The sequence below is a fragment of the Pollicipes pollicipes genome, unplaced genomic scaffold, assembly GCF_011947565.3.
Source record: "Pollicipes pollicipes isolate AB1234 unplaced genomic scaffold, Ppol_2.1 Scaffold_4002;HRSCAF=4701_pilon_pilon_pilon, whole genome shotgun sequence".
NCBI lineage: Eukaryota > Metazoa > Arthropoda > Thecostraca > Pollicipedomorpha > Pollicipedidae > Pollicipes > Pollicipes pollicipes.
Window position 1 is genome coordinate 33,815,790 of NW_023596420.1, and position 16,120 is coordinate 33,831,909.

Genomic DNA, 16,120 nt, shown 5'->3' on the forward strand with positions numbered 1-16,120 from the left:
CCTCCCGTCGGGGAATCGAACCCCGGTCTCCCGCGTGACAGGCGGGGATACTCACCACTATACTAACGAGGGGTCATATGCACCCAACCTTCCCTACAACCAGTGTGGTAGAATTGCCGATTTTGAGTGTAATTCCTCCTCATAGATATAGCTCCCGAAAGGCAGTAAGAAGGCATGTTGCCGAAATCTCAACCTAACTATATCTCGATTTTCCTGTTTTTTTTTCCCAGGAGAAAGGCTACTACTACTACTACTACTGTCTTAAAAGGCCGATTCCCCACCGCAGTGTTCTAAAAATCCAGGCCGCGTTATTTGAGCGGCAGCGGCAGCACATTTCATCCCGTGATATAAGACTGGTCTACATCTTATACGTATTTACGCATACCCCTGGATTGTTCCCTCTACATGCCATGTCGCATATGGTGCTATTTACAGGTGTCCGGCAATGGCTAATTTGACGGGCGCTGTAGTTTTACAATGGGAATGGAAGGTCTGCGTGGGGTGAAGAGCAGTCTTGCCTTGGAAGCTGTTGAACCTCTGCTTTTTTTTCCTACGCCGCTGCTGATAAAAGCAGTTTAATTGCTGTTTGATTTTGGCTTGGTCCTATTGCGCATGGTACCAGCAATGGTTCCAAATAAGGATGCCGCGCGCATCATCATTTTTCCTGTAATGAAAGCTATGACAGCCCGCTCATTGCCTGTTCGGCTCAACTACTGACGGCATGATCGCTTGGACGAGTCCACTGCGCACATTGGGGAAATGTTGGAGGCATAATTTCACCGGCTTTCGACCCTTTGACGCCTCCCTTCGTCGGCGAGGAGCCATTAACGACGCCGTCTTTTGGCGCCAGGATCTAAGGCTCTCAGCGTGATTGGCCTCAAGCACTAACAAGCTGGCTTTTGCCAATATTTCTGATCAAATACCCTTGAAAGTCATGTGCCTTCATAATTTTGCGATTTATCGGCATTTCCTGTCAAAATACGTCATGCATAGGTTGTTTGGTTCGTGAAAGACAGTACCTTAGCTTTAAAACTGAATCGCCCGCAATGAAATCAAATTGCCGCAAGGAGCTCAGTGTCTTCTCACACTGTCAGCTAGCCAATCCCCTATGTCACCGCCATCTGACAGCCATGACCTTGGCATCACTGTCCCGCCTTTCAGTGCTATGCCACTGGTTTGATAGCCCGATCCTCTCACCTTGGTGCTCTGAAAACTTTGGCCGCGTTATATGAGCAGCAACAGCAACAGCAGCACATTTCACCCTGCAGTGTTATACTGGTCTGCGCCTTGCGCGCATCTGGGCGCACAACTGGATTATCCTGTCATGTCGTTTACTGTACAGTTTGCTAGCGTCCGGCAATGACTGAAAGTGCGTTGTCGTTTCACAACGAGAATGAACATTCAACGCGTTGCGAAAAGCAGTCTTACCTTGGGAGCTGGTGTGCCTCCGCCGTCGACCAAAGCTGTTGTATCGCTCTTCGCGTTAGTTTGGTTTCATTGAGCGTGGTAATATTGATGACCACAAATAAGGATGCAAACAACCACGACACATCTTCATCGAGTATTGGCATCGCTTCAGTGACTACGGTGGTCCGGTCTATTGTGGGTAAGGTGTAGTGCAGAACACCCCTCGTTAGTATAGTGGTGAGTATCCCCGCCTGTCACTCGGGAGACCGAGGTTCGATTCCCCGACGGGGAGTTTTGTACAGGAGGAACTGTGCCACTTCTTTGGTAAGTATCCCCGCATGTCACGAAGGAGACCGGGGCTTGGTTTCCCGAAGGGGCGGGTTTGTTTGTTTGTCGTATTGTCCTTTCTGATTTCGAGGTGGATGGGTTGCGTATGTCTTCTGGTCCGGGTTGTATCGAGCTCCTGCGGTTATTGGTGTACGATCGGAAGTCGCCAGCGTTACAAATGTTTGTGTCTCAAACCCGCTGGAGTTCATTCTAGCTTGATGGGGGAGAAAATATGGATTACAAATGTGCTTTAAGCTCAACGAATGCAGAACACGTTAAACATTCATCCTTACGCTATGTCTTCGATTTCTCACAAGACAAACCTTTGTCACAAACCGGGTATATTTCACAAAACGAGTGTTTTGGTCTGTTTTGTGAGAGATTAAAGGCAAAACGTTAGTGTGAGTTTTTATGAGTTTCAAATTGAATGGGCTTCTAGGCAGATTTTCGGTGTATTTAATCATTGAAGAAAAAACGAATTCTCACACTTTTGGAATAGGCCCAGACAATTTTAAAACCCCATTGACCGTTCACTCATCCCAAAACAGCACGCATTCGTAACGCCGACGACTTTAAGCGTGCAGAAGCGACTGCAGGGACCTTATACAATAGAGGCTAGAAGTCATTCCGCAAGCCACTGTCCTCAAAACGAGGACGAACGCTACAATGTACATCTACATTGAGTGGATGCACCCGTCCCACCTTCACAAAAGCCTCCCCGCCGAGGAATCGAACCCTGGTATCCCGTGCAACAGGCGGGGATACTCACCACTAAATTAACGAAAGGCAGCATGCGACCAACTGTACCCGCAATTGACCGGATCGCCGTAGTCACTAAAACAATGAAGATGCTCGAAGCAAACGCGAAACGTTGTGCGGCATAGGTCATTATTTTTCCACTACTTCGAAGCTACGCGATACCGCTCATTGGCTGTACTGTCCAACCTATGACGTCATGATCGGTGTGGATGAGGCCATTTCGCACAGATTGGGCAATTTTGGAGGCGGCGTCGCAACATGTTCATTTGGCGTCGGGGATCTTAAGACTCTCAGCGCACCCTCCCGCCAACAATAACAAGCCCACTCATGCCATAATTTCTAGTTATGTGCCCTTTTGTATTAAGCATCCTCGTTAACAACACTTCGGAAGAAATAGGTGATGCATAGGTTGATAAACATCTGGTTGACGACTTGCCACTAGCCGACTTTAGTCTTTCAGGGTCTGCAATGAAGGCCGGTATGGTATTGTAATGCTAGGTGTGCCAACACTCGCATTTTAAAGTGTTCCATGTTCTGGCAGTGGTGGTTGCATCAAACCTCTCTAGAACGGTCCGGTTTAAGTCACGATATCCAAGCACGAGTCTACACTTTTGGTAGGACTTCAACATGCATGTATGTATGCATGTCAATGAGTGGGGTCTCACAGCTACCTAGCCTTGGAATAAATAATGACGCTCGCGGCGACTGAAACGGATGAATGCACATGCATGGCAGGTGCACGGTTCATCTAGATAGGGATGGTGTTGCTTACAGGGGCTGTGGGCCGTTTTTCTCAGCACGACGCTCTTGAACATAATTCGAACAATGGCGTGTGCCTGATGCATGAAAACTGAGTAATTTTGCATGGCTTCCACCAGTTACAAAAGTTTATACCATTTTTTGAAATACTTAGTTTTTTGACAGGTTTCACCACTTCATAAGTTTATATCACGTAACATGATCATTATAACTATACTACCGCCGTCAGTTATCACGGAGTCCCGATAAGAAATAAATGATGTTGGACTTAGCCATGTACGCGTCAAAGCCCCAATTTTTTTTTTTCGTTGCATGGGATACAAAGCAGGGTTTTGTGCTGCATTCCCCTGCTCTACCACCAGAGCAAAGAAACGACTTAGACAGTCAATTTGCTCTCAATCCATGTTATGAAAGGTGTACCTGTCCAAGCGATCATGCCGTCAGTGGTTGAGCCCCACAGCCAATGAGCGAGATCTTATAGCTTTCTGGTACGGGGAAAATGATGACGCGTGCGACATCGTTATTTGGAACTCTTGATGTCACCATGCACAATGGGACCAAGTCAAAATCAAACAGCTGATAAAACTGCTTTGGCTAACAGCAGAGGTTAAACAGATCCCAAGGCACGACTGCTTTTCACACCCACGTACAACCTCCATTCCCATTGTGAAACCGCAGCACCTGTTCAACCAAGCACTGCCGGATGCCTCCAAAATACATCACATACGACATAGCATGATTACAGCATAATCCAGGTGTACACCCAGATGCGTGTCAGGCGCAGACTATTCTTTCGACACCGCTGTGTGAAATGTGCTGCTGCTACTGCTGATACAACGCGGCCAGGGATGTCGGGGCACCGCTGTGAGAGGGATCGGGCTATCAAACCAGTGACGTAGAAAGGCGGGGAAGTAATGCCAAGGTCAGAGCTGTCAGACCACGGTGATGTGAGTGACTGACTACCTGATGGGCAGGGAGACATTTGGAGCGACATCGAATCATTTGACAGAGTGTGACAAGAGTTGACAGAGAGGTTTGACAGAGTGCGGCGGGAGAAGCAACGATATCCTCATTTGTCGTGGTGGCGAGATAGCTGTCGCGCATTTTCAGGGAATCGGTGTAAGGACAACACCTGTTCGTTGTTAGTAAGTTTGGTAACTAGAAGTAGTAAGTACGTAAATAGCGAGTGACCCTGCTCCTCGTCAGTATAGTGGTAAGTATCCCCGCCTGTCACGCGTGAGACCGGGGTTCGATTCCCCGACGGGGAGGCTCTTGAGCAGTCGCTTCCCGAGATGCGGCCATCGGTCACGATCGAACGCGAACCGTGAACCCTGAACCCCCCTCGGTCTACCCCGGTGCCACATCAGTACCACGGCAAAAGACTCCTACCATCAGGTTTCACTTAACATGGTAATATATTGAGAACATCCATAGTATATACTATCACGCGACATTACATCTGAACAAGTAGTTTTAAGCCACCTGTGTGTTACACAATAACGCATGCTTCAAAAGCATGTACCCGCCACTATTTCTACTCTAAAAACGTATACAGCCTTTACTCATACGCTACTTTACTTCATTTTACTGATGCGGCATTACTTCTACTGCAAAACGAACTCAATGTAATAAATACATTATCTTTTTGACATGGCATCATATCTATCGACGCATGACATGGCATGCATGACGTCGACGGACAACCTGGCTAGATTCTTGTTGTCGGTGTCTCTGATAATACACGTTAAACTGCGTATACAGACCATTGATCCCGATCAGTGACATCCTTACTTACAACGAGCCGGACTAACGCGGTCATCCAATCAAAGAAGATGCTCGAAGAAAATGTGATGCCGGTTCGCCGGCTCGCTGTACGAGGAGGATTTTGTACATGTAGATCAGGTTCGAAGGGCCTTTTCGTGATCAAAAGGTCGATGGTGTATACGAGAAAGCATTCGCTGTTCGTGGTCCTAGCGAGGACCGGAATCATCCCAACCGTGCTAGCACCGAACGGAGTGCCGCAGCCACGCAATCAACTTAGATGCTCGAGGAAAATGTGACAAACGATACGAACAGCGACACATCTGCTTTGGCTAACAGCAGAGGTTAAACAGATCCCAAGACATGACTGCTTTTCACACCACGTACAACTTCCATTCCCATTGTAAAACCACAGCGCCTGTTCAGTCAAGCATTGCCGGACGCCTCCAAGATACATTGCATACAACGTGGCATGATGACAGCATAATCCAGGTGTACACCCAGATACGTGTCAGGCGCATACTACTCTTTAGACACCGCTGTGTGGAAGGTGCTGATACAACGCGGCCAGGGTTGTCAGCGCACGGCTGTGGGTGGATCGGGCTATCAAACTACTGACATAGAAACGCGGGGAAGTAATGCAAGGTCAGAGCTGTCAGACCACGGTGACGTGAGTGACTGACTAGCTGATGGGCAGGGAGACATTTGGAGCGACAATGAATCATTTGACAGAGTGTGACAAAAGTTGACAGAGAGGTTTGGCAGAGTGCTGTGGGAGAAGCAACGATATCCCCATCCGTCGTGGTGGCGAGATAGCTGTCGCGCATTTTCAGGGACTCTGTGTAAAGATGATAACTGTTCGTTGTTAGTAAGTTTGGTAACTAGAAGTCGCAAGTAAGTACGTAAATATCCAGCAACTCTGCTCCTCGTTAGTATAGTGGTGAGTATCCCCGCCTGTCACGCAGGAGACCAGGGTTCGATTCCCCGACGGGGAGGATTTTGTGACGGCAGAGAGGGCTAGTTCTCTGGAGTACCTGTGTCTATAGTTGAATGGCATATGCTGAGAGGTGATGTTAATCGGCAAGGCGAGGCAAGCTCGAATGACACCCGTGGTTAGTCCACTTTACTGTTGTGTTCGACAGTCTGGTGAGTTCCGCCTTTCAGTCCGTTACTGGTGGAACAGCCGTTCGTCATGCCACGGTGCTCTGAAAACTATAGTCGCTCGCGTTACACCAGATATTTTCACCCCGTGATGTCTATCTAACTCGGCCTGCACCCGTTTGTGCGTCTTGACGTACTCCTGCATTGCCCCACCATGTAGTATATTCTGCAAGTGTCCGGCAATGACTAGTTGAAAAGTCTGCTGCGTTTTTCATCGTGAATGTACTGTCTGCGTGATGCGGAAGGCAAACTCACTTTGGGAGCTGTTTAACCTCTACTGTTGAATGAAACAGGTTTGCCGCTGTGTGATTTTGGCTGAGGCCCGATGAGCATGTTTACGTTGATGGTTCCAAATAAGGATGGCGCCGAAGCATATCCAGTTTGTCACATTTTTCTGGTGCGTCGTCGTTGGTTGAGTGACTACGGCAGCCCGGTCAGTTGCAGGGAGGGCCATGTGCCTATCCTCGTTAGTATAGTGGTGAGTATCCCCGCCTGTCACGCGGGAGACCGGGGTTCGATTCCCCGACAGGGAGGGTTTTGAACAGTCTCTTCCCGAGACGCGGTCACCGGTCGCAATCGTACGCAGACCGTTAACTTCCATCGGTCTGCTCCGGTGTCACATCAGTGCCGCTGCAAAAACTGCTACCAACAGATGTTCGCTTCATGTGGTATTAGTTCTATTGGAAAGAGCTAAAGTATTTACTGGTACGCGATTTTATATCTTCTGAAAAAATGCTTGTAAACCACCTGTGTTACACAAGAAAACGCATGCTTCAAAAGCATGTATCCGTCATTATTTCCACAGTAAAAACGTATGCAGCCTTACCTCGCTACTTTACTTCATTTTACTGATGCGACATTACTTTTACCGCAAAACAAACCCGATGTAATGAATGCACTAGGATTTTGTATCGGCACCATAACCTTGAATGCAGTATTGCCCAGGCGCGGCTCCCTCCTATTCTGCATCTTGTTCCTACTCCCATGCTGGTGTCCACGCATTCTACGCTCCAGGGCTAAGCACTGGCACTGGAAGTAATGCCGCCTACACGCTAAAATTGAATACATGTTGAAGCAGAAATGATGACGGAAATGGCATTTGAGGTATTGGCTGTATTGCACTAATGTCGCGTGGAAGCATTCGCAGAGGAAATGCCGTCGCACATTAGTAATAACTTCATAAGGTGTTGCGGTAGAAATGATATCAGGCATAATTTTCGTGGGGCATAAGTCTTATCGCGTAGCACTTTTATCGTGTGTGAGCAGTATTGGCAGTTCAAGTCATGCCGCCGCACTCTTGTCGGTGGGGTGTCTTGCTGCAGCACGAATGGCATGGGAGCATGCGTTCCGTCCAACAAATACGTACTCAACCCGTCGTCAACGAAAGCTCTGTGTGTTAATTGTATGGTGACTTACGGTGACATAGCTTCCACTCTGCGAAAAACCAATATTTGGCATGCAATATTTGTGCCGAGTATGTGCCTTTATACACGCCGCATGGGCGGTGGGCACCATATAGCGGTACTTTCATTATGAAAGCATTTTAGCTGACATTGTTGGAACCGAAGGCAAAGCATAAATTTAAATATTGCATGTGCTCTGGATCAGTTAAGCTCCAGAGCAGTTTTTGGAATATTGTGTTTTGCTCACGCATGGAAAATTGATTTCGAAACATTTCAGACACATCCCAACTCTTTCACAACCTCATTGACGTTACCCCGTCCCAAAACTGCACGCATTCGCTAACAGCGAATGCTTCCGAGCATACACCATCGACCCATGCAACATCATGCGACCAAGACTGGAAATGTATTTGCGACGCACCAAAAATGTTCTATTCCACGTGGTCAAAAATAATTTTTGCCGAATGTGTTTGCAGCGCGACACCTCTCCTTTTGAAATATTTGCAACTGTCGTGACAACGATTCCGCACTTAAAGAAACTAAGATATTCGCTACAGGTACTATGCGTACTCTTGAAGGTGAAAACTGCAAATTATTGTGCTTGAATGCATAAGCACATTTTGACCACATATGGTTGCTCTTGAGCACGTAGAGTGACCTGTTTATGACTGAATACGTTGCGCTATCTCTGCCTCACTTCGATCTTGTCCTAGTCGTGGAACAAATTTGCGCGTCCGTTAAAGATTCTACGGTACACCACGTAGAATCTTTCTCGTTGGAACACCAAAAGACGCAAAAGCATGGGTATGTATGACGTCGACGGTATACATATCTAGATTGTTTGATGTCCAGGTCGCTGAGAATACACGCTGCATGCGTATTCAATCCATCGATCTCGAGTTGAGGATGGATGCTACGCCAAACTTGTTTGCTGTACAGAGATCAGTCACATCTGTACAAAACTCGCCCGTCCGGGAATCGAACCGAGGTCTCCCGCCTGACAGGCGGGGATACTCATCACCGCGCAGACGAGGAGTAATGCCAATGACATCCTTACTTACAAAGAGCCGGACTACCGCAGTCACCCAATCAAAGAAGGTGCTTGACGAAAATATGACGTTGGTTCGCCAGTTCCCTGTGCGAGGAGGGTTTTGTACAGGTAGGTCGGGCCCGTAGGGCCTGTTCGTTGTCGATAGGTCGTTGGTGTATGCTCGCAAGTATTTGCTGTTTCCAAATTTGTGCAGTTTTGGGATCGGGAAAGGCAAGTGATGTTGTGGAATAGTTCAGGCGTGTTTGTTTGTTTTGTTGACACATTTTTTAATATGTTCTTCCGTCAGCAAGCAGACGATACAATTTCAAAAAGTGCTTTGGGGCCTAACCGATAAGGGGAACATGAAATATTCAAGCTTACTCTTGGTCTTTGATCCTAACTATATGGGTTCAGATACTTTCACATGAAAGCAGCGCGATATGGTGCCCACCACCCATTCCACCTGTGGTTGAAGCACAAACTTGACAGAAATGATGAGTCATAAATGCTATTTTTCGGCAGAGTGAATGGTATTGTGATCGTGAGTCATCATTCAGTTGACGTGCAGAGACTTAGTTGACAACGCATTGAGCGCATACTTTTGGAAGGAGCAGACGGCTCCATGACATTCATGCCTCAACAAAATACCTACCGACAAAGTGCTGCTGTATTACCTCAGCTGCCAATGTTCATACATGACATTAGTGCTGCGCGATAAAACTTTTGCCCCACGTACTTACGCCAGTTACTATTTCTACAGCAAAATCTTACATAGTCATTATTTATATCCGAAGTTATTTTGACTAGAAATGTTTAGGCACAACATTAGTGCCACACGGCGAAATATTTGGGTTTAAAAAATCATACTTGTCATTACTTCTGCTGCCTACGTATACATCTCTACGTTTTGCAGCAGAAGTATGCGCAACGCTACTTTATGTGCCAATACTTAGCAGTAAAGTAAAAAATGCGTGGACACAGCGTGGGTGTAGAAAAAAACTTCCAGGATGAGAGGGAGCCGCACCCGGGCAATTCTGCATTTAAATAATTGTGGTTGCGATACGAACATTGGTGAACTCACTACGTCGAGTTCCTTTGTTGATTTGTCGCATTTCGCTTTTGAGTAAAGGCTGTAGAAATTTCAAATGATGAATTCAAAATCTTAATAACAAGTGCAAACTTTAAACTCATTATTTTTGCCGTGAAGACCCTAAAGCCTTGCGTGAGTTATTGCAGCAGAAGAAATATCGCGTTTTAGTGAACACTAGACCAGCGGTGTAGTTACATTTTCAGTCAGGTGCTCACTGTGCACCTCGTTTATGGTGGTAAGTTAAGTGTCACATTCGGGGCAAGTATCGTTTTTATGTATTTTGGGACAGGTTTAGTCGCTTTCCTTGCTTGTCCAAAACTTTTTGCAGCACTTTGCCACTCCACCAGACGTATTTTTTAGTAGAGAACATTTGCCTATAATTATTGCCCATGTGGATACGTAGATTGCATTGTTTGTAACAGCACTTATGTATCAACACCATGGAGTGGAGACCTCTATTCTTTTCTGCCCGTCCAAGCACATACACGCGTTCGCTCCTTTCGTTTTTAGGTGTGTATGTTTTTTGTGAGGTTTCAGCCATGAGTAAATGGCCTGTGTGGTAAAGCACAAATGTCGCCTATAAGTGTTGGCAACGTAAGTAACCCCGCTTACAACTAAAGACAACATAAGTTTTGCAGAGGACATCACGACTGGTGTCAGCTATTAGGTCTGAGCTTTGTCGTGAAGCACTGATGTCACGTATAACCGTTTGTAGTAGATGTGATGTCATGTATCATCAACTAACGTAACAGAAATTGCGAGTTCCTAGATTTTTTGCAGCATGCGTTTTGTCGTGTAGCACGAATGTGTATGAGTTTTGGCAGCAAAAGTAATGTCGCGTATAAGTAAGGGCTGCAAAAGCCTAAGCTGTAAAAATAATGACGGGATGTCGTGTGGGCATTGTTGTAGTAGACACAATGACGCCTAGAAGTGAAGAATGCATGCGTTTTTGCTGTAGAAGTAATGACGGTTACGTGCTTTTACAGTATACGCATTGTCGTGAAGCACCCATGTTGCGTATGAGGTCTTGCAGTCGACGTAATGTCGCATCAGTAAAGTAAAATATAGTAAATTAAGTTATAAGTAAAGGCTATATACCTATCTGAAGTAGAAATAGTGACGGGCACATGCTTTTGAAGCACATGTCTTTTGGCGTACGATATATTGCGGATTTTCGCGTACAATTAAGGAACATAGCCGTTTTCAGTAGAAGTAGTGGCACATGGAGTGGACATCTGCTGGTAAGAGTTTTTGCCTTGGCACTGATGTGACACAGGTACTGATGTGACACAGGGTACACCGAGGTATGTGTGCGGTCCTTGCTCGATCGCGACCGATGAACGCGTCTCGGGAAGCGACTGCTCAAAACCCTCCCCGTCGGGGAATCGAACCCCGGTCTCCCCGCGTGACAGGCGGGGATACTCACCACTATACTAACGAGGATTAATAGATACCCAACCTTCCCTACAACTGACCGCGCTGCCGTAGTCACTCAACCAACGACGACGAACCAGAAAAATGTGACAAACTGGACACGCTTTGGTGCCATCCTTATTTGGAACCATCGATCTTAACATGCTCAGTGGGCTTCAGCCGAAATCAAACAGCAGCAAAGCTGTTCCGTTCAACAACAGAGGTCAAACAACTCATAAAGCGAGTTTGCTTTCCGCAACACGTAGATTCACAATGAAGACCGCCGCCGCCTTTTCAACTACTCGCTTGCTTGCCGGACGCTTGCAAAATATACTACATGCTGAGGCAATTGAGGAATACGTCAAGATGCGGACAAGGTGAAGGCAAGAGGAGCTGGACATCACGGGATGAAATATCTGTTGTTGATGCTCATATAACGCGAGGGACAAGAGTTTTCACAGCAACGTGACGTGATGAACGGCTTTTCCAACAGCAAAGGACTGAGAGGCGAAGCTCGCCAGACAGTCGACCACGACAGAAGACCTGGATTAATCTCGAATGTCAGTCGAGCTTCACGGGCCTTGCGGATTAACGTCACCGTCACTCTCGAACAGACGTGGCCCAACCACGGGTGCAGGCACTTCAGGAATGGACCTTTTCTACAGGCACATAATCCTCCCCGTCGGGGAATCGAACCCCGGTCTCCCGTGACAGCCGGGGGTACTCACCATTATACTAATGAGGACCGGAATCACCTCATCCTAACTAGCGCCGAACCGGACTGCCGCAGCCAAGCAGTCAACTAAGATGCTCAAGGAAACTGTGACAAACCGGACATGCTCTGCACATGGTCTAGCGGCGGGGCGAGACAGACATCGCCGTGCAGGGAGGATCTGGTACAGGCAAAACGAGTTCGAACGGCTAGAATATTGGAGCTGCTCCCTGTGAAGGGTAGATCGGACTGAGCGATCCAGGTGTAATCTTTAAACCGAGCTCCTGAAAATGTGAGACAGACACCCTACCACCACTTTAAGTGACTATATTGTCGCTTTTCCCACCACATTCTGCCGAACCTCTCCGTTTACTCCTACCACACCGTCAAATGATTCAATGTCGCTCCAAACTTCTTCTTGTCCATCTGATAGTAGGTCACTGACCTCGCCGTGGTCTGACAGGTCTGACCTTGGCATTACTGCCCCGCCTTTCAGTGCTACGTCGCTGTTTTAAAAGTCCGATTTCGTAAGTTGTTCAGTGCATTAGCGTGGAATACTAGTCACACAGATAAGGCAGTGATATTAGCCTTATTCCTCGGAAATACTAGGAGAATGAAGATATGGCTCCCGAAAGGCAGTAGAAAGGCATGCTGCCGAAACATCAACACAACTATATCTCCATTTCCTGGGTTTTCCGAGGAATAAGGCTAATACTATTGTTTTAAAAGCCTGATTCCCTACCCCAGTGTTCTGAAAACCCTCGCCGCGTTATATGAGCAGCAGCAGCAGCAACACATTTCATCCCGCGATATGAGACTGGTCCGCATCTTATACGCATTTACGCATACACCTGGACTGTCCCCTCTACATGTGATATCGCATATGGTATTATCATATACATAAGGATCATAAGGATCGCATAAGGTGTTATTTGCAGGTGTCCAGCAATGACTAATTTGACGAACGCTGTCGTTTTACAATGGGAACTAAAGGTCTGCGTGGGGTGAAAAGCAATGTTGCCTTGGAAGCTGTTTAACCTCTGTTTTTTTCTTTTTTCTATGCCGCTGCTGATCACAGCAGTTTAAATGCTGTTTGATTTTGGCTTGGTCCTATTGCGCGTGGTAACATAAATGGTTTCAAATAACGATGCCGCGCGCGTCATCATTTTTCCTCATAAAGGAAGCTATGACAGCCTGCTCATTGGCTATTCGGCTCAACTACTGACGGCATGATCGCTTGGACGAGTCCACTGCGCACATTGGGGAAATGTTGGAGGCATAATTTCACCGGCTTTCGACCCTTTGACGCCTCCCTTCGTCGGCGAGGAGCCATTAACGACGCTGTCTTTTGGCGCCAGGATCTAAGGCTCTCAGCGTGCTTGGCATCAAACAATAACAAGCTGGCTTATGCCAATATTTCTGATCAAATACCCTTGAAAGTCGTGTGCCTTCATAATTTTGCAATTTATCGACATTTCCTGTCAAAATACGTCATGCAGAGGTTATTTGGTTCGTGAAAAGACAGTACCTTAGCTTTAAAACTGAATCGTCCACAATGAAATGAAATTGCCGCGAGGAGCTCAGCATCTTCTCACACTCTGTCAGCTAGCCAATCACTTATGACACCCGCCATCTGACAGCCATGACCTTGGCATCACTGTCCCGCCTTTCAGTGCTATGCCACTGGTTTGATACCCCGATCCTCTCACCGTGGTGCTCTGAAATCTCTGGCCGCGTTATATGAGCAGCAACAGCAACAGCAGCACATTTCACCATGTAGTGTTATACTGGTCTGCGCCTTACAACCCATCTGGGCGCACAACTGGATTGTCATGTCATGTCGTTTATTGTATAGTTTGCTAGCGTCCGGCAATGACTGAAAGTGCGTTGTCGTTTCACAACGAGAATGAACATTCAACGCGTTGCGAAAAGCAGTCTTACCTTGGGAGCTGGTGTGCCTCCGCCATCGACCAAAGCTGTTGTATCGCTCTTCGCGATAGTTTGGTTTCATTGAGCGTGGTAATATTGATGACAACAAATAAGGATGCAAACAACCACACACGTCTTCCTCAGTTTATTGACATCGTTTCAGAGACTACGGTGGTCTGGTCGATTGTGGGTATGGTTTTGCGCACACAATTCCTCGTTAGTATAGTGGTGAGTATCCCCGCCTGTTACGCGGGAGACCGGGGTTCGATTCCCCGCATGTCACGCAGTTTTGTACGGGAGTGACTGTGTCACCTCTTTGGTAAGTATCCCCGCATGTCACGAAGGAGACCGGGGTTTGGTTTCCCGAAGGGGCGGGTTTGTTTGTTTGTCGTATTGTCCTTTCTGATTCGAGGTGGATGGGTTTGCGTATGTCTTCTGGTCCGGGCTGTATCGAGCTCCTGCGGTTATTGGTGTATGATCCGGAAGTCGCCGGCGTTACGAATGTTTTGTGTCTCAAACCCGCTGGAGTTCATTCTAGCTTGATGGGGGAGAAAATATGGATTAAATGTGTGCTTTAAGCCAAACGATTGCAGAACACGTTAAACATTCATCCTTACGCTATGTCTTCGACTTCTCACAAGGCCAACCTTTGTGTCACAAACCGAGTATTTTTCACAAAACGAGTGTTTCGGTCTGTTTTGTGAGAGATTAAAGGCAAAGCGTAAGTGTGAGTGTTTTATGCGTTCCCAAATTGAGTGGACTTCTAGGCAGACTTTCGGTATATTTTATCATTGAAGAAAAAACGAATTCTCACACTTTTGGAATGGGCCGGGACAATTTTATAACTTCATTGATGGTTCACTCATCCCAAAACAGCACGCATTCGTAACGCCGACGACTTCTAAGCGTGCAGAAGCGACTGCAGGGACCTTATACAATAGAGGCTAGAAGTCATCCTCAAGCCACTGTCCTCAAAACGAGGACGAACGCTACAATGTGCATCTACATTGAGTGGATGCACCCGTCCTACCTTCACAAAAGCCTCCCCGCCGAGGAATCGAACCCCGGTATCCCGTAGCATACGACCAACTGTACCCGCAATTGACCGGATTGCCGTAGTCACTAAAACAATGAAGATGCTCGAAGCAAACGCGAAACGTTGTACGGCATAGGTCATTATTTTTCCAGTATTTCGAAGCTACGCGACACCGTTCATTGGCTGTGCTGTTCAAACCTATGACGTCATGATCGGTGTGGATGAGTCCATTTCGCACAGATTGGGCAATTTTGGAGGCGGCGCCGCAACATGTTTATTTGGCGTCGGGGGTCTTAAGACTCTCAGCGCACCCTCCCGCCAACAATAACAAGCCCGCTCATGCCATAATTTCTAGTCATGTACACTTTTGTATTAGGTATCCTCGTTTTCCAACACTTCGGAAGAAATAGGTGATGCACAAGTTGATAAACATCTGGTTGGCGACTTGCCACTAGCCGACCTTAGTCTTTCAGGGTCTGCAATGAAGGCCGGTATGTTATTGTAATGCTAGGTGTGCCAACACTCGCATTTTAAAGTGTTCCATGTTCTGGCAGTGGTGGTTGCATCAAACCTCTCTAGAACGGTCCGGTTTAAGTCACGATATCCAAGCACGAGTCTACACTTTTGGTAGGACTTCAACATGCATGTATGTATGCATGTCAATGCGTGAGGTCTCACAGCTACCTAGCCTTGGAATAAATAATGACGCTCTCGGCGACTGAAAACGGATGAATGCACATGCATGGCAGGTGCACGGTTCATCTAGATAGGGATGGTGTTGGTTACAGGGGCTGTGGGCTGTTTTTCTCAGCACGACGCTCTTGAACATAATTCGAACAATGGCGTTTGCCTGATGCATGAAAACTGAGTAATTTTGCATGGCTTCCACCAGTTACAAAAGTTCATACCATTTTTGAAGTACTTAGTTTTTCGACAGGTTTCACCACTTCATAAGTTTATATCACGTAACATGACCGTTATAACAATACTACCCGCCGTCAGTTATTACGGAGTCCCGATAAGAAATGAATGATGTTGGACTTAGCCATGTACGCGTCAAAGCCCCAATTTTTTTCTTTTCGTTGCCTGGGACACAAAGCAGGGTTTTATGATACATTTCCCTGCTCTACCACCAGAGCAAAGAAAAGACTTAGACAGTCAATTTGCTCTCAATCCATGTTATGAAAGGTGTACCTGTCCAAGCGATCATGCCGTCAGTGATTGAGCCCCACAGCCAATGAGCGAGATCTTATAGCTTTCTGGTACGGGGAAAATGATGACGCGTGCGACATCGTTATTTGGAACTCTTGATGTCACCATGCACAATAGGACC

The 16,120-nt window shown here is 46.9% G+C and overlaps 3 non-coding genes across 3 annotated transcripts; 1 reads left to right on the plus strand and 2 right to left on the minus strand.

Annotated features, from left to right (window-relative positions):
- TRNAD-GUC (transfer RNA aspartic acid (anticodon GUC)) lies at nucleotides 1–72 on the minus strand. The gene has a single exon. It is a non-coding gene; the product is annotated as a tRNA-Asp (tRNA).
- Nucleotides 73–6,635: 6,563 nt separating this feature from the next.
- On the plus strand, nucleotides 6,636–6,707 carry TRNAD-GUC (transfer RNA aspartic acid (anticodon GUC)). Its single transcript has one exon. It is a non-coding gene; the product is annotated as a tRNA-Asp (tRNA).
- A 4,360-nt stretch (nucleotides 6,708–11,067) lies between these two features.
- On the minus strand, nucleotides 11,068–11,140 carry TRNAD-GUC (transfer RNA aspartic acid (anticodon GUC)). The gene has a single exon. It is a non-coding gene; the product is annotated as a tRNA-Asp (tRNA).
- Nucleotides 11,141–16,120: the final 4,980 nt, after the last annotated feature.